General features: G+C 43.9%; 2 long non-coding RNA genes across 5 annotated transcripts; both read left to right on the top strand.

Moving 5' to 3' along the window:
- The first annotated feature begins 243 nt into the window (after window positions 1-243).
- Window positions 244-7,162, top strand: LOC144366951 (uncharacterized). Of its 2 annotated transcripts, XR_013426170.1 has the most exons (4): window positions 244-337; window positions 3,968-4,046; window positions 4,585-4,675; window positions 6,637-7,162. It is a non-coding gene; the product is annotated as an uncharacterized LOC144366951 (long non-coding RNA). The 2 variants fall into 2 exon arrangements; XR_013426169.1 differs by lacking the exon at window positions 244-337 and having other exon boundaries at window positions 2,770-4,046.
- Window positions 7,163-7,718: 556 nt separating this feature from the next.
- Window positions 7,719-11,388, top strand: LOC110599138 (uncharacterized). 3 transcript variants are annotated; one of them, XR_013426168.1, is made up of 5 exons: window positions 7,721-7,969; window positions 8,932-9,080; window positions 9,222-9,329; window positions 9,938-10,047; window positions 10,120-11,388. It is a non-coding gene; the product is annotated as an uncharacterized LOC110599138 (long non-coding RNA). The 3 variants fall into 3 exon arrangements; XR_013426167.1 differs by having other exon boundaries at window positions 7,719-7,969; window positions 9,472-11,388; XR_013426166.1 differs by having other exon boundaries at window positions 9,938-11,388.
- The last annotated feature ends 2,946 nt before the right edge of the window (window positions 11,389-14,334 follow it).

Genomic DNA, 14,334 nt, shown 5'->3' with positions numbered 1-14,334 from the left:
ATGATGAGCAGTCCTACGCCCATTTGTCCCCACGGTGTCCACACTTCTGCTAGAACTAAGTGTGAGACAAGTGACCTTGCACACTCACCAAGAGAATGAGGAAAGTGTAGGAGGGTCACTGAGCTCATTTCCCGGCCACCGAGTCAAGCTGGTGGCTGCCTACTCTCCCCTGTGCCTCTAGATGGCAGTGGTACTCTTTCTAAGATTGTTCGCCCCCTTCTTTTTTTTTTTTTTCTTTTAAATCTTTTCTCCTCTCCTGGATAGTTGTTCTCAGCTGTGCTGTGCGGTGATTTAAACAACGCTTTGATGCTGTGGGATGTTGGTGCTCACAAATCAGGTCTATCCTTTTCTTTTTTTTTCTAAAAAGATAATATACTGCTTTTTCAAAGTCAATTAACACTTAGGGCAAATGAAATAGGGGAAAGCAAAAGGTCACTTTCTAAAGGGTTGCCTCGGAACCTTTTGGTATTATCCAGGTGTCATCCAGGAATTGCAAATCACTGGGAAAAGAAAGGAAATAATAATTAGTTCATTTTGTTTCTTGATAACTCCCAATAAGATGGCTTAATATGGCTTTTCTGCTTTATTTCCTAGCAATGCGTGTGTGCACAGAGTGCTTGTTGGCAATTTCTATTTCTTGCCGTCTTGTAGGCAATTGAGATGCTTTGGAACAATTTATGCATCAGGAGAGGGCTGATGGAGAGGATCACTAAAAAATCTGGATTGCAGTGCAGTTGGATATGCTTTATACAAGAGAATCGTCTGGACTGTGGCATAGGATAGGGAAAGGGATAGACAGGATGACAAAAACCATAGGACTCTCTTTTACAACATAATCAGCTTCAGTTCCAACCCCAGAACAATGCTAAGTGAGCCGAAGATGGAGGGTGGTAATAAAAAGAAAGCACAAGTAGGGACTCCTCCATATTCTGACCCCTGATGTACTTTGAAATCACTGTTGAGTGTTAAGGTAGTTTACCAGATAGATATCTCTAAACATCACCGCACAACATTTCCATAACTTACCTGAATTCCATTTAGAAAACAAGCTTGGACACCAGAAAACAAGAAGCAGGTATTAAAGAAACACATGGCAAATGAGGTTATTAACCAATCGACGTCTCCCTTTGTTGCTGGCCGTGTGCCGCGGTTTGCACAGGCTTGGCCGGAGCTGTGCCTGGCACCTGACTCCTGCATCGTGCCTCATGGTTTAGTTGCAGTCATAGCGCTTTTCTGTCTTTGTATTTTAATGGAAAAAGACCTTCACTTGGTTCAGAAGTCTTTTCCTTCTTGAATAAGGAGCTTCTGTTTGCAGTCACATGAATAGAAAAAGACCTGCTCCAGAAACTCGGGGAGATTACTGCATGCCTAGCTACGAAAATCAGGTTTCGAAAGAGCAGAAGGGATGGCCTAAGTACATAATGAGCAAATTCTTGGAAGCTAAATGGTTATTCGGGATTTTTTTGAACTTGTCTTTTAAAAAAGGAAATAATAATAATTGCAATTGTGCAATACTACTCCTGGCGGGAGACATCAACAGCTGTGGGGGAAATACTGTAGGGTGCCTGGACTTTGTTCTCCTCCCCCGTTGGTGGCCTGAAGCATTAGAAGCTCAGGAAAAGACCTGCACACCCGATGGGTGATGGCTCCATGCTGGGGTTCTGCGCCTGTTTCTCACCACAGAGGCAGGGGTGTGGTCATGGGCTCCTTTTCACCTCGCTGGGTCATGGTGAAGTTTGAGGCTGTAGGTGAATTTGGAGCTAGTAAAAGGGTTGATTCAGACTGTGATATCTGGAGTGCGGGTGTCATCCAGACCAGCTCAAGTTGTGAATGGAATAATGGAAATTAACGGGGGTGAGGAGGCAAGGGTGAGCTCAAGGGTGACCTGTTGGCACAGGTTGGAATTTCATTCTGCAGGCCTAGTATTCCTCCGAGGGTCTTCTGCTTGTCTAAGCCCTGGCCTTTAGCCTTCTCTACCAAATTTTTTTCATACCTAGTAGGACCAACTTTATTCCCAGTTTTCTACCCTGTTAATAGTGACAATATCTCTGTATGTCTTCAGTTGAAGATTTTATTGCATTTTGGGAGAAAAGTTTAAAATTCAAAGCTGGTAGGATGCCTTAGGCAGGTGCAGTAGAATCCCCTTCCGCCTCGGGGACCAGTGACTGTCCCACCATTGTCAGACTCTCTGGGCCAGGGAAGCGGCTGTGGATCTGAGGCCAGACACTCAGTATGCTCTTGACCTGTCGTGGTCTGGCTGCTCCCTCCCTCTCTCTCTGCTGTCATGAGGAACTTCTATGTCTGTCTTCTTCTCTGCTCCCACTTCGGCACATTCACTACATGTGACACCAGATTGTCACCAGAATCAGCCTGGGCCTCCCCTTGTCAGAAGGACCATCAGCATCTGACCCCAGTCTTCCCAAGTGGTGCAGTCTCCGGCAGGTGTTACAAGCTAAAATTGAGTTTTGTGGCAGCTGCCCCTGGAACCTCAGAGCCAACCCTGCACGCGGGGACCGAGGGGAACAAGGAAGAGGCTGCCGGTCACTGTCCTGGCCTACTGGCCGCTCCTCCCCCCCTGCAGAGTGTGGCAGCTTACAAGGAAAAGTTGTTTTTTCTGACTTGCTTGTTTACCCAGTGTTCACCATTTAAAAATAATGCAGCGTCTTCATTAGGGGTAAACTTACAAAACATTACTCCTACTTGCACATTTCTGTAGGTGCCAACACACCTCCGCAGGCCTTCAGACAACAGTCACCTAGCAACAATTTCTTCATACATTAAACGCTTTCAAACTCTCACATTTCTCTTCATGAGAGCTGTATATTTTACCTTTTATTTCCTCCCTGCAGCCTAAGGAAAGAGCAATCAGGAAAGAGCATGTCTATTCGACTTAATCATAAACTATCCGTTTCAAATAACTGATTTGAAATGTATGAATGTTTTCCTTAATAGTTCGTTAATCCACTTGTGACCTTTTATTGTAGTGGCCAGGTGTTAATTGGGATTAGGTTCCAGTGCAGGGGACAGAAACACCAAAACGCAGTGAGTTTAACCAGAAATGAATGGGGGCCTGTGGTCCTGGGCTGGTGTGGTGGCTCTGGGGCCACTGGGGACCAATGGCTGTCCGTCTCGATTGATTTACCACCTTCAGCACCAGTGACTGTTTTTGTCTGAGATGACTGTTGGAGGTTTGGGTTTTGGAGCCTCATTTCAGGCACCAGGAAGAAGGAAAGAGAAGCAAAAGCCGTGCTTCCATACTCCATGGCGACTTCCCACAAGTTTTGCCATTTGCTGTATTCCACTGGCTAGAATTGTGTCCCATGGCCACTCCTTGCTTTAAAGTAGTCTTTGTTTTGTGCCTTCATGTGACCAATTAATCTTAGGGTTTTCTTCACTGAGAAAGAAAAGGGTGGAACTTTGGAAGACACTTGATAGCGCCTCCTGCAGGTCAAATATTAAGTTTCAGGCAAGCTGCAGAATTTACATTTCATCCTGAACTCTTTATTTCTTCCCGAAGAACAACTGTTCTGTTTTCTTCTTTTGAGAGCAACAGATAATTTAACAGAGGTGAAAATGCAAACAGGATCCGAGTTGTGCTGTTTAGGAGGTTTAAACAGAGTTCTAGAGGATTACACAGAGTTTTAAGGCCCATAAACAATATTGAAACAAGACTGTGCTATTTGTCACCCTGAGGAATTTGGAGGAAGGCCCATCTTGGTGCCCATCCAAGGGCATTTTCATTAAATGTTCTATTAAAAGAATTTCCCATGAGCTGCGTGTCGCAGCAGGGAGGCCAGGTTGAAGAGTGCGGATCATTAAATTAAACCCGTTTAAACAGGAATGTGTGCCGAGAAGCGTCTGGGGTTGATGTGAGTGCTTAGTGACCTCATAGTTAATAGTTATATTCGGGTTTAAAGACAAGGAGCCTATCAATCTTACCCCAGGATGTGCTTCTGGGCCTTTCCAGCTGCCTGTTTCTGGGGTCAGCATGATCATGCCTTCGTTGGTTGAACACCTGCTGCTGGTTCAATCAGGGCAGTTCAGAGGTAAGTGGGTGCCTCTTCTTTAGCCTGGAGATGTGCTTTATTGATCTGGGGTGGCTCCAGATGGTGACATTTGTTCAAGGTTTCCCCAGGGGATTCTTGCACTCAGCGAGGCTTGAGGACCAGTGGGTTAAATGCCTCCAAGCCAGACTCCTAAGAGGCCATGAACCATCTCTTAGGGAGGGAGCATCATCGAATTAATATTAATCCCTTGAATAACTTTCCCATATTTGAAAGGTGGCTCAGTCCAGCCATTAAATAATTTCATAATTTTATGTTTCTATTCTGGAAAATTCAGTAGCAGCTATAAGATTTGGAGTCATATCTATGTGTTTTCCAAACTCCATTGGGTCAATTGATAGCTGTGCAATTGGGACCAGTTGCTTAATCTTTTTTTCTGTTTCTGTATTTGAAAAACAGGATAAAACAATATCTTTTGGGTTTATGTGATGATTAAGTGAGTGACTTGGATAAAATGCTTAGTGACATAGTGATTACATCTGAATAATCCAAGAGCTTATAAAATATTTTTATTCCACAGTTATATTTTTACAGCATGTCTTTAAGATTGATAGGCCAGATGTCATGAGTACACTGGTGAGAGCACTTACAAGATCAAGACCTCACTCCAGGTAATCATAGAGACTTCCCCATGTGGGAAGCCCATCTGCTGTATACCCGATGAGAATGTGAGGTGTACATAAATACGGGCCATAGGATGGCAGGTCATGTGCAGAGAAGGGACAGGGTAGAAATGTAAGGCAGGATAATTGAAGCAGGGGTTGCATATCAACCACCAAGTCCATTTCTCCATGTTCCATCTTAGAGCATCGTAGGATATTTCCAAACCTCTTGCAGTTATTGTGATTAGATGACAGTTCTTTCAATTGGAATGTGAGTAGAAATGACATGTGTCACTTCTAGGTCTGGACCTTAATTTATAGGGATAACTTTCCAATTCCTACCAGATGGGAACTGCATGTCAGAGTTCCACCTTTGATCATGCAGAAAAGAATGTCCTGCGGAATGGTGGAGCCACAAAGTGGAAGAATTCTGTGTCCTGAATGACAGTCCTGATGTGAGCTGTCCTAGGTCTCCGGGAAAGGGCTACGTGAACTTTGTTATTGAAGCTACCACGCTGTTAGATTTCTTTGATAGCAGTGTACAGGCTTCATCTGATGCATTCTGTGTGTTAAATCCTAAATTAGCAGGCTTTTTTTTAAATAGACAATGAGTCTGCAGCTCAGAAGTTCTCAAAGCAAGGTTCCCTGGAGCGGCAGCCTTTGCACCTGTGAATCTGTTAGAAGGGTAAAATCTCAGGCCCCCCCACCCCCAAGGCCTTCAGAAACTTGCAGGTAGAGCTTGGTAGTCAGTGTCTTAGGAACCTCTCTAGGTTATTATGAAGCAGATTTAAGTTTGAGGAACACTGTTGTGAGGGGCAGGGAGGTCAGGATGGGTTAGGAGAGTTACCCGAAGAGGCTAGTACTGCTTAAAGAGAATGTCCACTGGGCTCGAATCCTGGCTCTGCTACTTGCTCTCTGGGTGACTTTGGGAAAACAGCTTCTCTGTTCTACTCAAATTCCAACTGAAAGAATTGTCATCTAATCACAATAACTGCAAGAGGAATAATAATCAGACAACAATCCTAGGGTTGTCATGAGGGATCAAATGAGTCAACATGCAGAATGCATTTACAGTGGTGCCTGCCACTTAAGGTGCTACCTGTAATTACCACGTAAGTGATGAAGTTATGTTGAAGAGTGGGAATTGACCCACACCAAAAAAGGTGTGGAGGCAGGCCACGTAACTTGGCTCTGATGACAGATAGATGACACTCCACAGTTCACCTGTATTTATTGACCTTAGCTCTATGCATGACATACTCTTTAGTGCTGGGATGAGTGAAGGGGAAGACTTCATAGGTCCGCGGAAGGTTTTATGGATGGGTTTTTTGACTGCCAACTCTGGCCTAGACTCCACAATCTTGAAATGATCTAATATCCATAATTCCAGGCAATTTTTAGTCAATTTCAAAATGTGGTTCTCAATTATTCTCATATACATCAGAAGACACACCAGGGGGCCAGAGTTACAAAGCACAAAGGCATTTAACTGCTTGTCTATCTGATTTTAATGTTCCATAAAAGCTATTTTTTATCGAAAAATCTGAGCTTTTACATCGAGTGATGATTTGACATTAATGCATATTCCTCTCAGAAGTAATCAAAGAACTGAGGTTTTCTATCAAAGCACCTGATTGCACTTTAAACTTTATTTTTCTATGGCATTGCGGGAACGGAGAATTCTTCTCATGATTTAGGAACGATTATGCACGTACTCTCTATATAGTAAGTGTACTATTCCACCGTACCCTATATATAGTAAGTGGCGAGCTGAGGCTTGTGCTGTGGTAAACCAATCACCCTAGAGACCTCGAGTTTCCCTCCGAGGCACAGTTCAGCACCGGGGCTGGGACAGGAAGAGGCCTTGCTAGTTTATTTGAGTCTAATGTACACAGAAGAGACCCTAGGATTTCATTTCCTAAGCAAAATTTAGTCAAATATTAGAAACTCTGTCCTCATATTGCTTTCAGATCCAGGAGATGCTGCTTTCCTGTGGGATTTATCCTTTTTCTTATTAGAAGCTCAACATCTGTTCTTTGGCGGCTGAAGCAAAATGTGGCTAATGGATTAAAAAAAAAAGGAAGAAGAAGAAGAAGAAGAAAGAAGAAAGAAAGGCAACTCGAATCAACAGCAGCTTCAAATCTCAGCAGTTAGGAAGTAGCACTCTGTGACTTGGCATCCTGAGAACTTATATTTCTGAAATAGAATAAAAGAAAAGAAAGGTTTAGGTTGAATATCAGAAAAATTGAGAAGAACAGCAAATATTGGAAGAAACCAAAAGCCTCAGGGGTATTTAAGTATACTCTTGGACTCAGACGGAAGCAGGCATAGAAAAACAGACTGGGAGACAGCTGTGGGTCAGCAGCAAGAATCAGCCTGTGACCCCAAGGAGGATCTCCCCATTATTTATATGTGAATTTTCCAAACTTTTTAGGAAAATTGGGTACTATGGTAAATGTTTACTGTTGTATTGTGATTAAAATTATGCACAAAATATTAGATGTGTTTTTAATCCTTTTCTCTTTGATCTTCTCCAAGTGCTTGAACCAAGATGAATATAATAATGTCCTATTTATAAAAAAAAAATGTAAAGACTGAACCTTTGTCTTTGTGGAGGAGAGATTTCTTTTCAACTTGCTGTCTCGTGGCTCCTCCTAGAAATGAGCCATTGTTATTACCGAGGAGAAAACACCACTTAGTTATTTAACTACACGCAGGGGTGCATGAGAGACGGAGCAGGCGTTTTACACAGTCACAGCTAATCTGTCCTTTTGGCAAATGTAGGTAACTGAAAGCTTATCCCTTTTTTTTTCTATTTTATTAAACGAGAGAGAAAAATTCAGGTGAAATTCACTAATGTTTGGTAGCAAGCCCAGCAGCCTCTGTGCTGATTTGTTCTGATTTACGGCTTTGAGGAATAACTGTGCAAGCTCCTGAGTTTGGTTAATACAGGCTTTGCTTTTCAATTAATTTAGGATTTCAGACACAGTGTAATTCCAGTGTTAACAACCCAGTGTTACCAATCAAAACAGAAATCTCTTCCTGATCCCTGCTAGTTTGCAAAGTGGAGAACATAGAGGATTATGACTTACCTCTTTGTACATTCTCGGCAAGCTGCAAGTTCCTTTAGACAACACCCACACCAGCCAGCCCAAGGCCCCCGCCTCCTGCCTCCTGTCTCCTGTCTCCTACTGCTCTTGCTCAGCTCCACCCCAAATGGGGGCTCACCGTGGGACCCCGTGCTCCCTCTGATTTCCGCTTCTTGATTTGATTCATTCTCATCGGTTCTAATCCCCTCTCAAGGTCAGTTCCAAGAGCCACGTTCCCTATGGAGCTTCTCCAGTTCCCTGCTGCTGCGAGCCGAGTCTCTTGTCCCTGTCCAGTGTTTGTGTCATAGTCTGACTTTGTCTTGGCTTCAGCTTTCCCTTTTCCTCCTGTAGAAGATACCAAGGGAGAGACCAGATCTTAGTCACTCATCGCTATGCATCATTTCTGTGTGGCATGAAACCATCCTCAATAATGGAGCGTACAGTCTCTATTTTGGGCCCCGGGTAGGCACAATGAAAGACTGTAAATTACTACCCCGAAAACTCAGTAGTTGGTTGGGTAGTTAAGACTTGGGCAAGGAAAACTGTTCCATGGGGAGGAATGAAGAAAATTCAAATGAGAGATGATAAGTGCCATGAAATATTCACAGAATGGAAATGCTATTGTGTGATGGGTAAAATGTGGGGTAGTTGGAGCATGCATGAAAACCTTCCGGAGAAATCGTGAGCTAGCGCATGAAGGACACTGGGGGCAAAGGAAGGAATCGATGGGGAAGCCAGAGTTCCAGAATTCAAAGAGATCTGAGGAGCAAAAGACGGAGCTGGATGAACAGGGGTCTTCAGAGCTCTTGTAGGCTGAGGATATGCTTAGAAATAGCTAAGAGTGCCAATCACAAATCATGGCAAGATGACTTTCCAGGGAGGGTCATTTGGTGTTTGTGTATAAGATAGAAGGTGGGAGGTGAGGAGGTGAGGGGGATTGGTGAGGTGAAGGAGGTGAGGCTGGTCACGTTAGCCTGCTACCCATATCGCGTAGACCTTCCCACACGAGTAGGAAGAGGTTCTCCCTGTCAAGAGCAACAATTATTTACACGTAGGTAACAGTAGAGATGTTCATGAAGGAGTCGTTGTTTCACAAAAGACTCAACACTCCTCTAAGGACAGTGAGCTCTTCTGGTGGGTACAAAGTTATCTTTGTCTTTCACAAAATGCATTCAGGAACAACCGGGGAGCAGTTTGAGGAGCATCTGTATCTGCTTAGAAAGTGTCTTGAGCAGAGTTCTCCACTGCTTCCCTTAGGATTTCAGGCTTCCTCGGCGGTCTGACCTTCAGTGATCTCCAAAGTGGATATCTTAAGCTTCACGGAGGTAATCAGGACAGCGTACACATTTATAAAACAATCTTACAGATATTTTTTTTCTTAAAAAGCATTGCACTGACTTCTCAACTTCCATAAGATACGTGAGCTTCACAAGGCCCACACAGCCATCTGTCTTTCTTGATTTCAGATCATTTCCATCTATTCCAGGACCCAGGGGCAAAGGATGCATGTGCATATGTGTGCCTGTGTGCGTTGCAGAGAGCTCGGGAACAAACAGGACACACCCATGATTTAGGTTGTATTCTCCATTTCTACTTTTGGAACAATTTCCTTTCTTTGGGTTCTGTATAGTTAGTTATTTAGCAGAACTATTTGCTTTAAAGTTATTATTTTTAAAACAAAAAATTTCAAACCTTTTTTTCCCCCTCTTTTAATAGCACAAAGCAGCTTGGATGATTATAGCAAACTTTCAAAGTCATTGCCTCCAAGTGTCCTTTTCACGGTAGCAGGATTTTCACAGTAGCAGCCCTGAAATCTGACTATTAAAAGAGTTCTTGCTAAGAATTGTGAGAATTGTGTCCTTACATATTCTGAGAGTGTTATGGTTTGAATTTTGTTCCCTTGGAACTCAAAGTACGGCCTTAGTTGGAAACAGAGTCTCTGTATATGCACTCAAGGTAAGATTGTCACATGATTGTGCTGGTATAAGGAGAGAGGGGGCACAGAGACACCAGGGAGAAGACAGACTTGGCCATGTGTAATCAGGGGCCAGGATTGAGGTGACACCTGTAAAAGCCAACTGTGCTAAATATGGCCAGAACCACTGGAGGGACACGCTCTTCCCTGGTCTTCAGAGTCACCGCGGTCCTGCTAACATTTACATCTTGGATGTTTTGTTTCCAGGACTGTGTGAGAGAACATATTTCCAAAGTTTCAATCCTTCCATGTCTGTGGTACTTAGCTTATGGTCACCCTAAGAACTCATCATGGAACACAGGACTTCAGCTATGTAGGTGGGTGAATCTAACAATGTCACGGCTGATGATGGTTTCACCCACATGGCTGAGGAGAGCATGTTCCTCTAGGGAACATGTCCACCATCGATTGTCCTTGCCATGGCCGGCCATCTAAAGGAGAATTGTCAAACGATGAACAATACCAGTCCACATTTACTCAGCACTAAGTTAGTCCAGTCTTGTCAGAACTTGATGTCTGTCAGCTGACTTCATCCTACAGCTACCTGTGTGAGGTGAGACACCTTTGACAGGTGAGGAAACTGAATAGTGTGCCCAGAGTTACAGAGCTGGGGGAACTACGGTCTGAACTCAGTTTGACTCCAGAGCCTGCTCTTGTACCCATTGTTCCCTTCCTGTGTACTCCTTCCAGAATTCTACCATGTGGTGCTTTTTTAATTTTTGGAGGGGTAAAGACAGAAGGAAGCAATCGACCACGGTGTGTGCATATGGTGCACCTTACTTCATTCCTTAACATTCAGTCCTTCCAGGTAGTTATTCTTGTGACCCAGAGACAAAGAGACTGAGGTCATACTGAGAAACCTGCCCTTGGTGAGTGGTTTGCAAGTGATTTGAACCTGAAACCAATAAACAGCATTTCTCCAGTGCCTTCTATGTGCAGGGTGTACCTTCTCTTTATAATAACCTTGTAAGGTAGGTGACTTGGGGAGACACAAGAATGAAGTAGCAGAAATTAAAGAAAGTCTAGAGTGGGCTTTGAGATAGTCAGGGACCACCACAGGGACAAAGGGCAGATGCAGTCCTGAGACCTTAACTCATGACCAATATGTTCCCCATTAAAAGTACCACGGAAACTGAAGGAGCCCAAGCCCCAATTATAACAGGGACATAGAGGCCACCTGGGATAAAGTGCTGACTCTTCACTGCCCTGTGGGTAGCTGGAAGCAGGACAGATCTTGGTATCTCTGCCTTCATTTTCCACCTGTCCCCTTTGCCTTCAATGTTGGATCAGATTCCTGCTCAGCTCTGCACATGGGCATGCTAATCATTTAAGGAGTGTTGATCTAAAACTGATAATGCACCCTTTCCAGGCTGAAGACACCAAGACAAGACTAACTCAAGTATTTTCAACAGATCGTCAACTGCCAGCTTTCACAACATCCTGTTCCAGATCCTTGGAGTAGCCTAGAAGTCTCTAGAACCACCTAGAAAAACCAGAACGGAAGTAATGATCACCAGAACCTGGTCCATCCCTGCCACCCCATAAAATGCCTGTCACCTCCCTGTTGGGGGCTCAGCTTGATCACTTTCTCCCTCAGGGCTGTCCCCCGTCTCCTGCAGGTCAGACCCAGCAATTAAAGCTCTGCCTGTGTTCCGGTTCCTTGGCCCAGCGTCCTTTCTGTCATCCCTGGGTAAGAAGTTCCTGCGTCAGTTCCAGCTGCGGAAGGCAGCGCCTGCCCCAGGGAACCAGCAGGATGTAGATCTATCCATCAGGCTGGACTTGCTTTGGTTAAGAGAGAGGGTGGGAAAACGGAAGAAAGGGCCGAGCCTGGGATCACAGTAGCATTGCATGAAGGAGAGGAGATGAAGTGCGTGAGGATATGGCTCCTGCTGACTTCTGCAGCAGCATGACTGATCTCCAGGTAGTCAAGCTGCTTTCTCTGTGCTTCTAGATCAGCTTGTTCATGGAGCCCGGTGGAGGCTGCCATGTGCAGCTGGTGGGGTGAGCAGCCAGTGTTCAGGACTAAACTGTTCAAGATTCAGAGCTTGGGTTGCTCGCGGGCCCTTTGGCCAAGGAGGGAGGTCCCTGGTATCAATGGCGGTGTCAGCATACCTGGAATTGTCATTTTCCAGGAGAGAATCTGAAACTTACAGAGTGCCAGTACCTTGTCTAGGTTAAATAGTAAATAAACGTCAGCTCTAGGGCACGAAGTCAGGTGTATCTGGAGTGTTAAACCACGCAGCAGAACATAGCAATGCTCTCTCTTGCATGCACGAGTTTCCATGGGCCTTCCTTTTGCAATTTGTACATAAGCAGTTCCTTCTTCTGTTATCTAAACTTTGTAAGAAGAGATTCCAGAAGCTTGTGTAGTGGAGAAGAACATCAGATGTTGGCCACACGAGATTTAGAAACTACTTCTGATAATTTTAGCTTCTTTGTTTGACATTAAAAATCAGAGATTTTTCTCTTTCTACCCCTATGTCTCAGGTCCTTAAATGATTGTAGGGTTTTTCTGGATATGCTTCAGTGTTCAACTTCTTTCTTTCACAAAAAAAAAAAAAAAACTTGTTAGGGGGAAATTATTAAAACATATAACATCTCATAAACCTGTGGCAGTTCACCACTGCCAACAGCAATTACTTCTGGCCTCCATGCCTGTGAAGCATGGCTTGGACCATTTTAAATACCCGGATGCTCATGTTTCACTCTGGAAAAATACTCTTAAGCTGGGTTCTTAGTTATGTATATATATAAATAATTATAAGTTATGTATATATAAATAATTTTAAAATCAGATATGATTATATGTACAGGATAAGCTCACCGCCCACCCCCACCCCCAATCCCACACCACAGGGCATTCATGAAAATACAAAGTCCCCACGCCCAGGTCTGAGGAGCCAGTTTCTGCTGCAATTTTGTTCCTTTACAGCAGGCTTCAAAATGCTGGATAATGGCTTTCATAGGAAAAACTTCACAGGTGAATCTGACCATTGCAAATACCGATTTGCAAATGAGGGCCAGACTCACTGAGCGGACTTCAAGGATCTGATTCCCCAGGTCAGGTGTGTTCAAGATCCTGGTGCTTTTCTGGCCTTGTTATCTGAAACTAGTATGTCCTAACCCCTGTGCCCTGCCCATTATTATTATTATTTTATTCTTCCTGCATTCACTTAAAATACAGTCCCTTTATGGAAGTATCTTCTAATCTATTTTCATTTTGACTTTTCTTTGTCATTTTTCTTGACACTTTTCAGAGCACCAATTTTATTCTGCTTGAAAGGATTCGATGACATTGTACCTTATGCTCATTTAAACTCACCCTCATCCAATGTTAGGTCTTCCAAAGAGACAAAGGAGAGACAGCGGCCGGTGCTGAGTGGGGACCTGTTGTTTCTGTGGTCAGAATCAGTCCTCTGGTGCTTTTTTTGGTCTTGGTCCTGGTGAGGCTCTTGAAGTACAGCCCGATTGGTGTTCCCAGGACTGACCGGCTGTGGATGCCCGCTCTCCTAGCAGGTGCTGGTCCCAGTCTTGTCTCTGTGTTTGGCCGTGTGCACACTGTGTGCCACGGTGATTCCCTCATTTCTTCGTGGTTAGTTGGGAAAGGAAGTAACTGCTACAAACAGCCTAGTGCCTGGGGTCGCAGGCGCCTAAGCCCATGCGCTTGGGTTTGAATCTTACCTGTACGAATGGTGGAATGGCGAGCCCAGGATAGCCCCGTTTTATACCCACGGCCCTTGTGTTCTGACCAGTTTGTGGCTTCTTTCACTCTCAAAAATACCCTGGGTTGGATGACAAACTAGATTATTGACATCTTCTGGGGAGACTTCCTTAGTCTCTTTAAACCCTAGCTTTTTTTATCTATAGAATGTGGAAAATATTTACTTAAAGGCTGTTTCTAAAGCATGAAGAGTAGCACTTTCTAATAAGCAGGAGCCGTATTCCTTCCCTCTTAGTTTTCACTTGGTGGGGTGTTGCCTAAGCTGTACAGTCCTGAACTTCACCAACAGGTGGAGCTGTGCCGACTCATGCAGTAAATGCCCTGCTCACAGTAGTCACCTTTGACCCCAGAAAAGTGCTAGGATAACTAAATTGTTTTGTTAGATTGTTAGAATGAGGCATTACTTCCACATGTCAAAATTTCTCTCCCTCTCTCTCTCTCTCCCTCTCTCTCTCCCTCCCTCTCTCTCTCTCTCTCTCCCTCCCTCCATGTATATATATATATATATGTGACAAACTAGATTATTGACATCATATATATATATATGGGGTAGGTGGGGTGGGAGAGAGAGACTACTTTCTCTTTCTCGCCTATCTATAGATATATCGGTGTGAATAAAAGCACGAGCTTATAAGGTTTTAATGTGAATGTTCCTGCCCCTTACATAAGGGCTCTTATGCTCTGTAAAACATGGGCAAGCATGTGCAATCTTCAAATAATCTCAAGAATAAGGACAGCGAGATAGCATCCATCTTTTATGGCTTTGTAAGCCCAACTCTCAGATGTTTTTAGAGTTAAAAGAATTGAAGAAATCAGAAGTTAAAATTACTCATACCTAAAGAAATACTAATTAGTTCTTGGATCTAATAGGATTGGGGGTTGA

This window comes from Ictidomys tridecemlineatus, chromosome 9 (genome assembly GCF_052094955.1).
Source record: "Ictidomys tridecemlineatus isolate mIctTri1 chromosome 9, mIctTri1.hap1, whole genome shotgun sequence".
In the NCBI taxonomy this organism is placed as follows: Eukaryota; Metazoa; Chordata; class Mammalia; order Rodentia; family Sciuridae; genus Ictidomys; species Ictidomys tridecemlineatus.
The sequence above is the reverse complement of the archived record's forward strand: the minus strand, read 5'-3'. Positions and strand labels throughout refer to the sequence as shown.